General features: G+C 40.2%; 1 long non-coding RNA gene across 1 annotated transcript in view; it reads right to left on the bottom strand.

Moving 5' to 3' along the window:
• LOC129203726 (uncharacterized) overlaps nt 1-9,607 on the bottom strand; it is a 28,745-nt gene extending 19,138 nt beyond the window's left edge. The window contains exon 1 of the long non-coding RNA XR_008576129.1: nt 9,507-9,607. This is a non-coding gene — a long non-coding RNA (uncharacterized LOC129203726). The remainder of the gene's footprint in view (nt 1-9,506) is intronic.
• Between the last annotated feature and the right edge of the window lie 4,389 nt (nt 9,608-13,996).

Here is a 13,996-nt window from a genome sequence, read left to right as displayed (position 1 = left end):
GCACAGATATGATATAAACAAGAAATTGTATTCATTTAGAAAAATACAGAGATGAATATATGCATAATGGTTTGCTGCAAAGATTGTATAAAAAACGGTGCAAAGAACATCAACTCACATTTGAATTTGAAACAGTTTTAGTCAATCTTTTAGAATCATTTTCTAAGAACCACTATGTCTCAGTGTGGAATCTTCTAGATTCTTGAAAATGAGTGTGTCTCTAAACATATATTTTTATATTTATTGACTAGTGCAATCCTGAATGTTATAAATTAATAGGATTGTTTTGGTTGGAAAAGACCTTAAAAATTGTCAAGTCGCACCGTTAACCTAACACTGCCACTAAACCACGTCCCTAAGCTCCACATCTACATGTCTTTTAAATACCTCCAGGAATGGTGACACAATCACTTCCCTGGGGAGCCTGTTCCAATGATTTGCAACCCTTTCGGTGAAGAAATTTTTCCTAATATCCAATCTAAACCTCCCATGGTGCAACTTGAGGCTGTTTCCTCTCATCCTATCAATTGTTACTTGGGAGAAGATACCAACACCCACCTGGCTACAACCTCCTCTGAGGTAGTTGTACAGAGCAATAAGGTCTCCTCTCAGCCTCCTCTTCTCCAGGCTAAACAACCCCAGTTCCCTCAGCCACTCCTCATAAGACTTGTGCTGTAGACCCTTCACCAGCTTCACTGCCCTTCTCTGGACATGCTCCAGCACCTCAATGTCTTTCCTGTAGTGAGGGGCCCACAACTGAACACAGTATTCAAGGTGTGGCCTCACCAGTGCCAAGTACAGAGGTATGATGACTTCCCTAGTCCTGCTGGCTGCACCGTTCCTGATACAAGCCAGGATGCTGTTGGCCTTCTTAGCCACCTGGGCACACTGCTGGCTCACGTTCAGCCAGCTATCGACCAACACCCCCAGGTCCTTTTCCTCCAGGCAGCTTTCCAGCCACTCTTCCCCAAGCCTGTAGCGTTGCATGGAGTTGTTGTGACCCAAGTGCAGGACCTGGCACTCGGCCTTGTTGAACCTCCTACAGTTGGCCTCGGCCCATTTATCCAGCCAGTCCAGATCCCTCTGTAGGGCCTTCATACCTTCAAGATGATCAACACTCCCACCCAACTTCATGTCGTCTGCAAATTTACTGAGGGTGCACTTGGTCCCCTCATAAAGATATTAAACAGAACTGGCCCCAGGGCAAAGCCCTGGGGATCACCATTTGTGACCAGCCACCAGCTGGATTTAACTCCATTCACCACAACTCTTTGGGCCTGGCCATCCAGCCAGTTATTTACCCAGAGAAGTGTACACCCATCCAAGCCATGGGCAGCCAGTTTCTCCAGGAGGATGCTGTGGAAAACAGTGTCAAAGGCTTTACTAAAGCCTAAGTAGACAACATCCACAGCCTTTCCCTCATCCACTAGGCGGGTCACCTGGTCATAGAAGGAGATCAGGTTAGTCAAGCAGGACCTGCCTTTCATAAACCCATGCTGACTGGGTCTGATTGCCTGGTTGCCTCGTACGTGCCACATGATGGCACTCAAGATGATCTGCTCCATACCCTTCCGCAGCACCAAGGTCAGTCTGACAGGCCTCTAGTTCCCCGGATCCTCCTTCTGGCACTTCTTGTGGATGGGCGTCACATTGGCTAACCTCCAGTCAACTGGGACCTCCCCAGTTAGCCAGGATTGCTGATATTCAAATACATCTTTTAAATTCTTATATTTGCTGACTCTGTTTTGCATTAAAGAGCAAATATTTTAAACGTCTTTGAATTACCATTTTTCCTACAATACTGTTATTCTGATAGAGCATATGAACTGACAAGCATTTAATATAAAACCAGAACAAACTCTCAAGCATGTTTTATGAATGTTTGCTTTTGATTTCTAGTCCCTGTTCCCAAACACAAAATGACCTACCCTCTAGCATCTGCAAAGCCATGTGCATGAGAATTCCTATTGACTGCAACTAGACTTAATTAAATTGTCATTTACTTACCCATGAGATAATATATTTGCATGTAGAAGTCGCTCATGGGATAAAACTTCCTAATAATACAGAAGGTAATGGATTTAGAGGGAAATTCCTAGAGGATTTGAAAACTGGAGGTCAGGACTTCTAATGTTCAGAACAGACAACAATTTTTTAAATGCCTGCTTCATCTTTACATAGATAAGCACGGCATCCTTGAGGGAAAACAGCAGAAGTCCTGTGACAGGCTGGGAACTGATTAAAAGGGAAGCACTCGGACAGCCCCTTCAAAGAATGCAAAAATTCAAGAAAAGAGTGAGACATCATTCTGTTATGCATTAACATTCAGTTAACCTAGGTGACAACTGAAAATGGAGGCTTAGTCAAGCTATATTCCTTCCCCCGCGTCTGTCTTCCCAAATGTCCAGGATAAAATGCTTAGAATAAACAGAGCAATTCTTTCCGCACAGAAAGGCAGCTGGATTTTTAAGAAGCACCACAGTAGCAATTTTTCTCCCAGAATGTAAGAAAAACTTGCCTCCTTCCAACACACAGATTTTTTGAGGTTTCTCAGTGTGATTTCTCATTATTACAACTATGCACATTGAATACAAATTTACTGCAGTATAGTCTAATGTTCTGTTATTCAACATGATAGTAACATTAAAAAAACCCTTAAAATTATGAAAGAACAATTGCCATTTGAAAGGAAAATAGAAATGATGAATGCAATGTTTTAAGCTCCAGGACAGAAACCTCTAGAGACTTAAAAAGGCCCAGGGGATTAAATCCTCCCTAAAAGACAAACATTTTAAATAACCGTAGAGAAAATGCCGTATGTGGAAAACTTACTTAATTAAACATATAGTATATTTCTCTAAGTTTTACGTAAAGTTCCATTTTCATTATTCATAGAAAGAAGTCCACTGAACTGCATGAAAACTGTGCATTACTTACAATTTCTGTGGCCTCTAGGGATTTGCTTCGAAAGAGAATATTAGAGTCAGGTGATTTGCAAGAAATCAATAAATAGTTCTTTCTTTCTGTTAGAAAAACTGTCAGGAATAGCAGAGACACCTTAGTTACTCAAAAATGCATAGACTAGTTCTTGAATGCAGAGACAGACTCTTCAGGCTAACTGAATGTCCTGGTTTTCAGCTGGGATAGAGTTAATTTTCACAAGAAGCTACAAGGGGACATGGCCAAGACAGCTGACCCAAACTAGCCAAAGGGATATTCCATACCATATGACGTCATGCTCAGTATACAAAGGGGGGAGCTGGCCAGGGAGGAATAGCTGCTTGGGGACAGGCTGGGCATTGTTTTCCGGGTGGTGAGCAAATTACATTGTGTATCACCCACTTTGTATATTCATTTATAATTATTGTCATTGTTATTTTCCTCTCCCTTTGCTGTTCTAGTAAACTGTCCTGATCCCAAACCACAAGTTTTACCTTTTTCTTCTGATTCTCCTCCCCATCCCACCGGGGGAAAAGGCAGGGGAGGGGTGAGCGAGTGGCTGCATGGTGCTTAGCTGCCATCTGGGGCTAAACCACAACACCAAAGCAAGGATGCCTAATCCTATCAGAAGCCGGGGAAGCCTCCTGAGAAAGCAGCATGCTCCAGGTTATATCACAATTGGCTCTGTCTTTGGGGCTACAGATCTTCCTGTGGCCAGAAGGACAGATACTTCTGTGTCCAGGGAAGCGTGGGTTGGGGACCACTGAACTCAGGTTTTTGTCAAAGTCAGGAATCTCACCAACACTCCCTTGTCCCTCTGTTTTTTTGACAGTCCTCCAGTTCTTAACCCTGCTTTAGGATGAGAAGCTCCTAGCTCCAGCTGCCTACAGGATAAGAACTTCATTTGAAGCCACCACTTAAGACATTCTTCGTCTTGAGGAAAGAGAAACAGGCACCTCCAAATGACAACTGGCTCTATTTTAACAGAGGTGTTTAAAAGACATAGGGTGAATTGTTCCATAGAGTTGTGTTGCACACTGAGGGCATCCAGGCAAACCATACTAAGCTACGTGTTCAACTTCCTGACAGAAAGCAATCCCATCCTTACTAAATTACTCATTCCTTGCATGCTGTCTATCTCCTTTAAACTTTTTTCTTTTTTTTTTTTAACATATAACTCATTCAAAACACTGATGCTAAAGGCCATCTTCCAGTCGCACCCTCTCCTGGCTTGCTCATGAGCTCCTACAACAGTTCTTTTGAAGCACGCACTCCAAACTACCTTCTCAGCCTCATTTTCCCCTACATAACCAAATATTAAGCAGTGTATCTCCTCTGCAAACTCACTCCACCTTTATGCAGCCCCTGACCATTCCCTTTCTTTGTTCTAGACGGTGTGCCTTTCCATGACAGTCACCAAGCTATTCTGCTTTCTACACATAAGGGGCTATCCAAAATATACCTAATAAGTGATCTAAGATCAAATTTTTAAATAAAAAACTGATGGGTTGAATGGCAGTTACTTATCTTGTAACTTCGGCTAGAGAAAGGATATCTACGCCAAAAAAAACAAGTTTTCACGAAGAGTTCAATGTACATTGGTCTAACTTTACTTCCATTCAATTACTGGTGCAGTTGTCAGTTTGATAGATCAAAACTCAGCTATTGCTAATCATGTTCAAAAATCATGAGTCTAAAATCCAAGTTGTGTAGCCTACAGTTTTTTAACTAGCAGCTTCTGTAGAAAGGACTGCCTTTCCTCACAGTGCAGTACCAAGCAGGCTCACACAACTCAATTATCATTCATGCTTTCAGAACAAAGTTGTGAGGAAAAATTAAATTAAATCCCAAATCCACCTTCAGCCCTTCTGAGCCTGGAACATATCTAAATTATTCTGTGCACTTTTGCATGGAGGTGGTAGGGGGATTATGGAGGATTAAAACTGAAAGCAAGAATCTCTCCTTTGGCAATGGAAAAATTAATCTCCTCCTATGCCAAAGAATGGACCTACTGTCTTATCAAATGTAGCTGTACAGAAGAAGCCTGGATTTATAGACAATGCAAGGTTTCATTTTATCAAAAAAAAGGGGGGGGAGGGGTGGGGTTAGGGGGGGAACAGCTTTTCCAGCCGACTTCAAAAGCTGTCTTGGAAACTGTGGATTTTATAGTACCTTGAAATGGAAATATTCTCCTGCCCTGTTATTTACCACTTTTTTTCTTTGTTTTATATTTCTTTTTTAACTTACAGAATTTTTTTTTTTATGTGAAAAACATGCATTAATTGAACAGTGATAAAATACTAAAGAAAACACTTCAGGAAGAAGAAACAAGATGCTAGAAATAACATTTTATTAAAAAAAAATGTGCTAGCTAGTAAGGTCACTCAGAAACTCTACAGCGAATCAGTAAATTCATATAAATCACCTTTCTTTTTGTAATCTGTATTATTCAGCCCTCCATTTCACTCCTCCCCTTCACTGCATTGTGCGACTCCTGCACATTTCTATTATTATGGGGTTATGGAAAGAAAGGAAAGGTCCCTTACATAGCACATACCAGAAAAGCAAATGAAATCCCGCAGCCATTTCACATATGCCAGCTCTTAATTCACTTCCTGATGTTTTGGGGGTTTGGTTTGGTTTTTTGGAGTTTGTTTTGTTTTGTTTTTTAAATTAAGGAACTGGATACTTAAGAAAGAAAAATAGAAAAAAGATGAACAGCAAAAGAACACACTGAGCAAGTGGTGAATCTAATTCCAACATTATGGTTTTTTTAAAGGATGTGAAACGTGTTCCAGTTTAAAAGAATGTGAATAGAACTCAGAAAAAGAATATTGCTCGCACGTGTTTATAGAAGGAACAATCATTAACCAGTAACCATTAATGCAGCCTGTATTTATCCCTTATATTCCACAAAGATATTTAGGAAATGCAAGAGTTACATTCACTGATTTGTCACCCATTTCAAAACTGAAGATGGTAGAAAATACTACTAGTGTGATAAAACATCATTTCATTAAAGTTTCATTAAGCTCTGTAGAGTTTTAACTTATTGAAATTCATAAGGGAAATAACTTTGTACATCATATCAAAAGCAAGTATTGAAAGACCTGAAGTTAATTATACAGTGAATTATTTTAATGCTATACTGAATTGATTACACTGCTTTCAAAGAGACAGTACAAAATGCTTGAATTATAACAATAGAAAACAGAGAAACAAAAACTAAGCCAAGGAAATCAGAAGAAGATACATTTAGAAAAATAAAAGAATATAACAAAGAAGCCAAAAAAGTGACACCAAAAGCAAGCTAGAGTTTGAAACTTTTCTACGCAGCCTGACTCACACCCACAATGAACTAGAGTATTATTCAGATGAGGGATGATTTGAATAAACTGTATGTTATATAAACATAACACTGTGACTTAAAATTGTTGTGAAAACCAACTCGTGGCTTATATATCACTTCCTAAAGAAAAGCACTTCAGCTGGGGAGAGTTGAGGGAAGCATTAGGGGGTTTTGTTTGCTTGAAATCAAGCTGTGCAATTTCAAAGAATGAACAAACCATTACTTACTGAAAGTTACTCTGGCTTTCTCCTACTACAAGAATATATATTTTAATCATGAAGCCCAAGAGAGTTTACATGAGCCAGCCTCAAAGTGAAGGAGGAGTTTATATAGTGATCGCTGCTGCTCATTTTACATTAAAGTCTAATCATCTGTCTCACTGTAAGTCCCTTTTTGAATGTGTGGGAATTTTCAAGTATTTTGTGATTACTCAAAATACAAATGACTACAGAAGTACACTACACTTCTAAAATACTGCATCAGACCACAGACCAAGGCTAAACATGTCACTCGCTTATTTTTAAGTGAAAATCAAGACTGCATTTTTCCTATTAGATATGACATGTATGCCTTATGCAAGTTTTCTTTATACATTCTTTATACATTTCTTGTTTTACTTGTTTTTCACTATGCATTTAAGTTTACAGAAAGAAAATAACCAATTGCAGACAATGCGTTCAACAACTAAAACCACTGTGGGTATTTCAAATTAAAACAGGCAGATTTAAGGAACTACCACAAATATTCTACATTACTCCCACCCAGTCACATCTTTCTGTAAACTTTGACCATTTCTTTTTATGGTGATGACAGTAAGTCTGTGCAATGTTTGGTTTATCTAGCTCCCAGCACCTTTTGTCTGTTATTGCTAGCAAATACACACTAAGAATCACTACGGAAAATTCAAATATTAGTCAAAATCCAAACTATTCTCTTCAGTCTGTCAGAACATTAACCTCAACCTGCACGTATGAAAAATCAGTTTGCTATATGGCAGACCTGCCCTCAGTTGTCTCTGTTTACAGTCTTTTATTAATTGAAAAGAGAATTTTGTTCCATTTCAGAGATCAGCTGCTGCTCTTCCTTTACTTTGACTTTTGCTTTCGGTGCCTGCAGATGCGCTTTTGTGAGGCTACCAAGCCCTTGTGGAATATGGCACCTACCTCTACCTTACCTCTCATTTCCCAGAGACCTTGCACCACGCTTTTAGCATACTAGAGCACACTTCACTGTGACGCTCATACGATGCTTTGTAAGATGTTCTCTCGTTCACATTGACTTTATGGCGTAGCACCGCACTGCTCTCTCCTCTAACTTTTGAATATATTAGCTACATTCGATTGAGTTTGACAGAAGGGAGCTGCCTTAAACATATTAATTAAATCCTTACAAGTTTCATTAAAAAAATAGGTGGCTGAGTAGATCATTAAATAACAATTTATAACTGATGGTCCTTATGCAATCAAGTGGCAGCGCCCAGCCCATTAGTGAGCACATTGTGGTTAATTTGTAACTGTACATCTGTGCTGCTGTTTCTCCTCAGCCAAGCATACTGGGTAGGGGAGCACAGCGGAGACAAGGACAAAAAACTAGGGGATGGGGGACAGATCCATAGAAAACCTAGGGTTGTTAATTCTGCTACTCATATAACAGCTTCGTTTGACTTCTACCAGCCAGCTCTAAAAAAACCACAACCCCCCAAACACCAAAATCTTATCTTTTGGAGTCAAGATGAGATTTGTCATTCTATGAGTTTTGGGTTGGATTCTCCCTTCTTGCTATCGGTGTCCAATGTATTTGCTGTGCTGCACAAGTCTTTGATACTGAAATCCCCACTGGTGGCTGCAATCAGTTTCAGGGTTTGCGTCTGTCTGCACATTTGTAACTCTGCTGCTGTCAGGGAATGCTTCTGTGTTCTGTAGCACATTGCTACAACAGTTAGTGCAAAGAGTCCTTGTCCACAACTAGGTCTTCTAGACATAAAAAAAAATTAAAAAATCCTCTTTTGTTATTTATGGCAGTGAGACAAATTAGCTTTTGATGACTGAATACATTTAGTTCTTTTTGTTACCAATTTTGCACCCAAATTTTCCAGTTTTAATTCCTACTGCCTGCCTTAGCAGTGCTGATGTTTTGTTTGGTCATTTGTTTTCAGTAGTAGGAATGCTTAGCCTCTCCAGTTGGCATGAGATGCAGAAGTCAGGTATGTACTAGATTCCTGCACCTTTGTTTCATTTGGACAAGATACAGTGATGCTTTTTTTTCCTCCAGAGATGTTGACTACAAGGATTACCCAGAGCTCACTGGGTGACTATGGAACCCTGTTCAGTGAGACAGATGATGATGTACTGTTTGAAGTGCAAACCCACAAGGAGAATTACACTGTTTGAAGGACAAGTGACTGAGCAACACTGATAAAAGCAAACAAAAGGATTATAATCAGCAACCTACTAGCTGCAAACAAAGCTCCCTGTTAAGAAAGGGAAAGCCATTACACACATCCTAAAACCAACAGAGATGAAACACTGCAGAAGTATCGCCTAGTTTATTCCTCTCAGGAAAAAGCTTGTGAATGAAACTTGTGCTGTGCCATTGCAAAGATGACCATTGTTAGCATCAGCGGCTGTAGCAGCAACAAACCTCAGGTCTATTAAAGTGCTTCAGCCCTACTATTCAGAGTGATTTGTTCTCTGCTGCTTCCTTCAGAGGTACGCGTACACATACTTAGATCTACCGCACAGGTTGGGGAATCTCCATTCTTGGAGCTTATAAAGACTTGCTGTGGCTACACAAAGTCACGGCTGACCTAAGCTATCACTGGAAATAGTCACGCATTTATTTGTCAAATCACACAGCAAAGAGCAATGTGTATATCATCAGCCTGAGTCAGTTCTGGGTTAGTAGCAAAGAAAAGTTAAAAAACAAAAAACCAAAAACAAACAAACAAAAAAACCACACCACAAAAGACTAATTCTGACACTTAAAGTCAACCAGCACTTGTTCATCCCTGAACAATTTTTTCAAGACCATCATATATGTCTGACACATTTTATTTGTACAAGGCTTGAGGTTTCTCTTTCTTTGCACTTTCTTCAAAACATAGAATTTATGTCACAACACATAGCTCATGACAATGAAGAATTGCATTTAATCAAATGATAAGCACTGAACTGGGCAGAGTGCAAGGCAAGAGGGGGCCAAATGAGGGCAAACTTACCGCTAGTACTCTGGGAGATGGGCTGCTGGTCCACAGCAGCGGCAGGAAAGAGGTGTCAGGATGCAGAGAGCAGCACGGCGCTCTGGATGTCAAAGTGCCTCACTCCTGTTCTGAAGCTAATGGCCACAGAAGCCAGCTGTGACAGGAAAAAGCCTCTAAGAGGAACACAAGCCCTTTGTGAAAGGAAGATGGAGTCAGCTGAAGGACAAAAGTCCCCTTCAACCAGTTAATAGGGCAAACTAAAAAGATCCTAATGAAACAAGAAAGAGTTCCCTTTTTAACCGTACGTGCTCCATTTTCATCAAGGGCAGGAGGAACGAGAGAATAATAGCAGCGAGCTATGCAAAGGAAGAACAGGAGAGGACAGGTCTGTATGCAGTGGCAGACAAACATGCAGAGTGAAATGCAGACTTTAGAAATGCACATTCCAAGGAAAATGCATATATTTTCAGAGCCAAATGAACTACTGTCACATTTGTGCGCGCATACAATGCACAGGCTCTGTCCCTTGATGTTTGTAACGCTAAGAACGTCAAGACAGGGAAGTATGGAGTACTAATGCATTATTACATGTAATTCTTTAAGCAAAACTTTATCTTTAGCAAATCAATAAAAGTTTTTTAAATTATTACTAATGTGTCCTGGAGGAAGGGGGGAAGGACTCCGAGAGCTGCTCTGGCTTTTGGTTGGGAGGTTCAAGCATATGGGTTATGAAGCTGATTATAAATAAGCACTACATATAATAAATGTTTGTTCAACTCAAGTATTTAAAACAAACAAAAAAAAAAATCACCAAAACACTGGAGGAATGAGTGTCTTTAATATTTTGGGCTTGCTAAAACCATCTGTTTAATACAAGAGATTTCATTTATTCCAAACTTTAAAGCCATAGCATCCAGAGAAGCTTTAGGGAAAAAGCCAAGCCAGCTACAGCAAGCTAAGCACAGCACTTAACACCAAGGAAGAAGATGTATTGCCACCTCTCAAATACTGGCTGTCATGCTCATTTGTGTGGAAAGGTAAGCACCATGGCAAACACTAGTAAAGAAGTCCAGCGCTCTGGACCTCAGAACATTTGAGAATAGCTGCACGCTTGCAAAATGCCTCTCTCACACGTGATTAGGGACACCATGAGAGAATCAAAAATAGATATGATTTCAGTCACCCAAAGCTCTTGAGATTTGGCCTACCACTGTTTTAGCATACAAGTGTGCATGCACACAGACTTTCTCAAGCCCCTACACCTTGTCCTTTCAAGCATGTCTTTGCAGCACTGGTTTCAGCATAATCAGTTTTGTGGATTTCCCTTCATCTCATTCTCCATCTCTGCAGGGATCTCTTTTGTGCATTCGTAAAACACAGTAACAAAATCTCTCTGCCACTTCTTGAATATTTCACTGAAGTACGTCCTTTATTTTTCTACACAGACAGCAGAATCTTTTCCAGCAGCCTACAGCTATTGTCTGAGGCACTGCATTAATGTTTCACTACTAAACCAGAGTTACCCCATATGAAAATCACTTCAAACATCCAGAATAAAAGAGAAAGGACTCTCTCAGGCAGTTCGCTGATTATTGTTTTTATTATTTACTGACATTTCTCTGGTGCTCAGTCTGTACTGTCTGTGAACATAAACACTGTCTAGTATAATATACAGCAGCTTTGTAAGGGTAGAGAGAAGGATCTTCTCTTCTGGCCTTCCTTGGTGAGAGATTTATTTATTTTTAGGTTTTTGGCCAAGCTTGTCCTTATTTCACAAAGAACATCTTGGAAAATTAACATAAAACACTCTTCTGATGTGCTGCTGATATCAATTTCCCATTCCTGATTAGTTGCTCAGAGGCCAACCCCCGTGCTGCTTCTGTAATTGAGAACAGGCAACAGAGAGCAAGTTCTACTGCAAGAGGGACATCTCCATTTCCTGCACACACCACAGGTCTACTGAAGCTAGCTGGAAATCTTGTCTATTTTTGTTGTAATGCCCACAATAAGAGTTCAGCAGCTTTTGATCTCTCTCATACTGAGAGTTCAGAAGTTTTGAAGATATTTGGGAAAGCTTCTCCCTATTCATGCAGTGAACCTCTCCTCCTGCAGCAGAAGTTGGCACTCATGTCTGACTGCTGTTCTAGCAAGTGTATTGCCTAGAGGGGACGAATGCCATTTACATTAACAAGGATGAAGCTTTCCCTCTAAACTGGGGATGTGGCATACATTTATCCAGTCCCACAGAGACAGAACCGTGTGGGCTCAGCACAGTGGTGATAAGCCATCTCTTAGGCAGGATCATGAGTAGTTCCCTTTCATTATAAAAGCTGGAACCTCAAAATATCCTCCAGATAAGCTGGCAAAGCTGCATTTTGTATCCTTTCTGAACTAAGCCCTACCTGCCCTTTTCTTATACAGAGAAATAGCTAGGGAAACCACACAGCAAACAAAGCTCCATGCAGAACACTGATCATTGTCCATGCTCCCCCCCTCATTAAGTGGGTAAATACAAAGATGGTTGGCAGAAGATGGCTCAGACACCTACCGGAACATCTGCAGACATTTGCTGAGAAGGGATTCACCTTGAAGATAAAATGGCAAAACTTTTCAATTTAATTTGAATCTGAGTGATTTGATTTAAAACATTGTAATCACCTTAAAATCCACATTTTGACTGGAAACTTTTGTTCTTACATAGCTACAGACAAAGCCTGACATGAGAACATGAGTAAAACCCTTTCTCAAAGTAATATGGCCAACTTACCCTTCCATGCCTTCTCTTTCTTTGCTTTTCTTACCCTCTTCCAGTATTTGCAATAAAATCAAGCACTGTTCTATAAGAACTCCTCCTTGCCTGGGCACATACTCAGGATTTACTTCTTACACAGCCCAATCTATATTTATAGCTCTTTTTAGATCATCTACTTATGTACAAATACAAAAGCTTGTACTCAAGAATAAAGAGATAAAAATGTATTGGCAATCCACTAGCATATAGCATAACTTCAGTTGGAGTGAAGGGCAAGCCAATGTGTATGTTGTTTGTTTCTCAAGCTAGAGCGCTTTCTAGGTCTTACGCATTTTCTTTAGCTAGTGGGCTGCGAGTTAACACAAGCCTCCAGAATCTAGTGCTGCACTTCACAGAAGATAGCAAAATGTCTTTAGCATAAACAAGGATTTATTGGGAATTCTGCACCACGTGTCCTCTGAGTTACTTCTTTTTTTCTTCCTTTGTGTTTCCCAACCAGTCTTACACTGCTTTGTTTCATAAGCTACTTCTCATACCTACTCCTCTATCCCACCCCTTCTGGCTGTCCTGCTTCCCCAGCGCCTTCTATCCAGGACTGCAGCTCCATACCTAATCAGCTATGCCATGACAATTTCACAGTATGTCCACAAGGCTCACACAACATGTTTATATACCGCATCCAAACTCCAGTTGTCTTAACAGCACAGATCCTCACAAACCTTCAGTTATCTTATGGCAATCAGGCTAGAATGGTGCCACTGAAATGGTATCTTCAGAGCACAGATGTATATTCTACACACACAGACACACACACACACACACCACCACCGCCTTCCTCCCCGCCCCATCCCCACCCAGTGGTAAGGCAAGAGTAAACATTACAAAAATCAGTGCCTTTCATGCCTGACACCAGGTTGGACGCTTAAGACCAGAGTCTGGACTATTCGGACAGAAGAACGTGAAGCAGTATCACCAGGACAGCATACAGAGCATTTTACTACTACAAAGAAAAGTTTTCTAAGGAGTGATAGCAAACGTAACGGTCATTAAGGAAAGCAACAAGCTTCCCAGCAGTTTTTTTTAATGTGCTCAGAAACAGCTCGCTAGGTAGTCTCTACACAAGTCTACCTCCAAGACGGCCAGCTTTATTCAGGTTACTAGACACAGCCCTAGAACTAACACTGCATATGCAGATAAACAGGCTTTCCCTTTATTGCATTTATTTGCATTTTGCCCTTTAAACATTTCATCTGCTTCCCATTCAGGTTAAGTGTTGAGAACAAGCCTCTTGGCACGGCGTGTATTGATTTTGCATGGTACAAAGAGGGTTCAAGTGAAAGCAATCGGATAAGACCCTCAGTTTCCCATAGCACAAATGCAGAAATTTTATTTTGTCAAAACTTTTTTTTTAAAAATCTCTTTTTTATTGTTGTTGTTTGGCTTGTCCAAATAATAATTTTAGAGGTGTAGAGGGCAGAAATAGATCTTGTACGAAAATAAACAAAGTAATCTCAGCACTAAAATAATGTTGACGTTGGTGAGAAAGTTGACAATAAAACCTGTTTGCTCATCAGGATCTGAAAAATTTTAAAATAACCTGCCTCAGGTCTGATCCAGCTTCTGATTTAAATATGCCAGATGCAGATATCAATAAATACAGCTGATACTGCCTAAGGGGCATTTCAGTGAAAAAACAGCTTCTAAACTAGGCCTTTTATAATAGCAGCATTTCCCAGAGGAAACTTCATTTATATTT

The sequence above is a fragment of the Grus americana genome, chromosome 2 (genome assembly GCF_028858705.1).
Source record: "Grus americana isolate bGruAme1 chromosome 2, bGruAme1.mat, whole genome shotgun sequence".
Classification (NCBI taxonomy): Eukaryota; Metazoa; Chordata; class Aves; order Gruiformes; family Gruidae; genus Grus; species Grus americana.
Note: the sequence above shows the minus strand (reverse complement) of the source record. Positions and strands in the feature narration are given on the sequence as shown.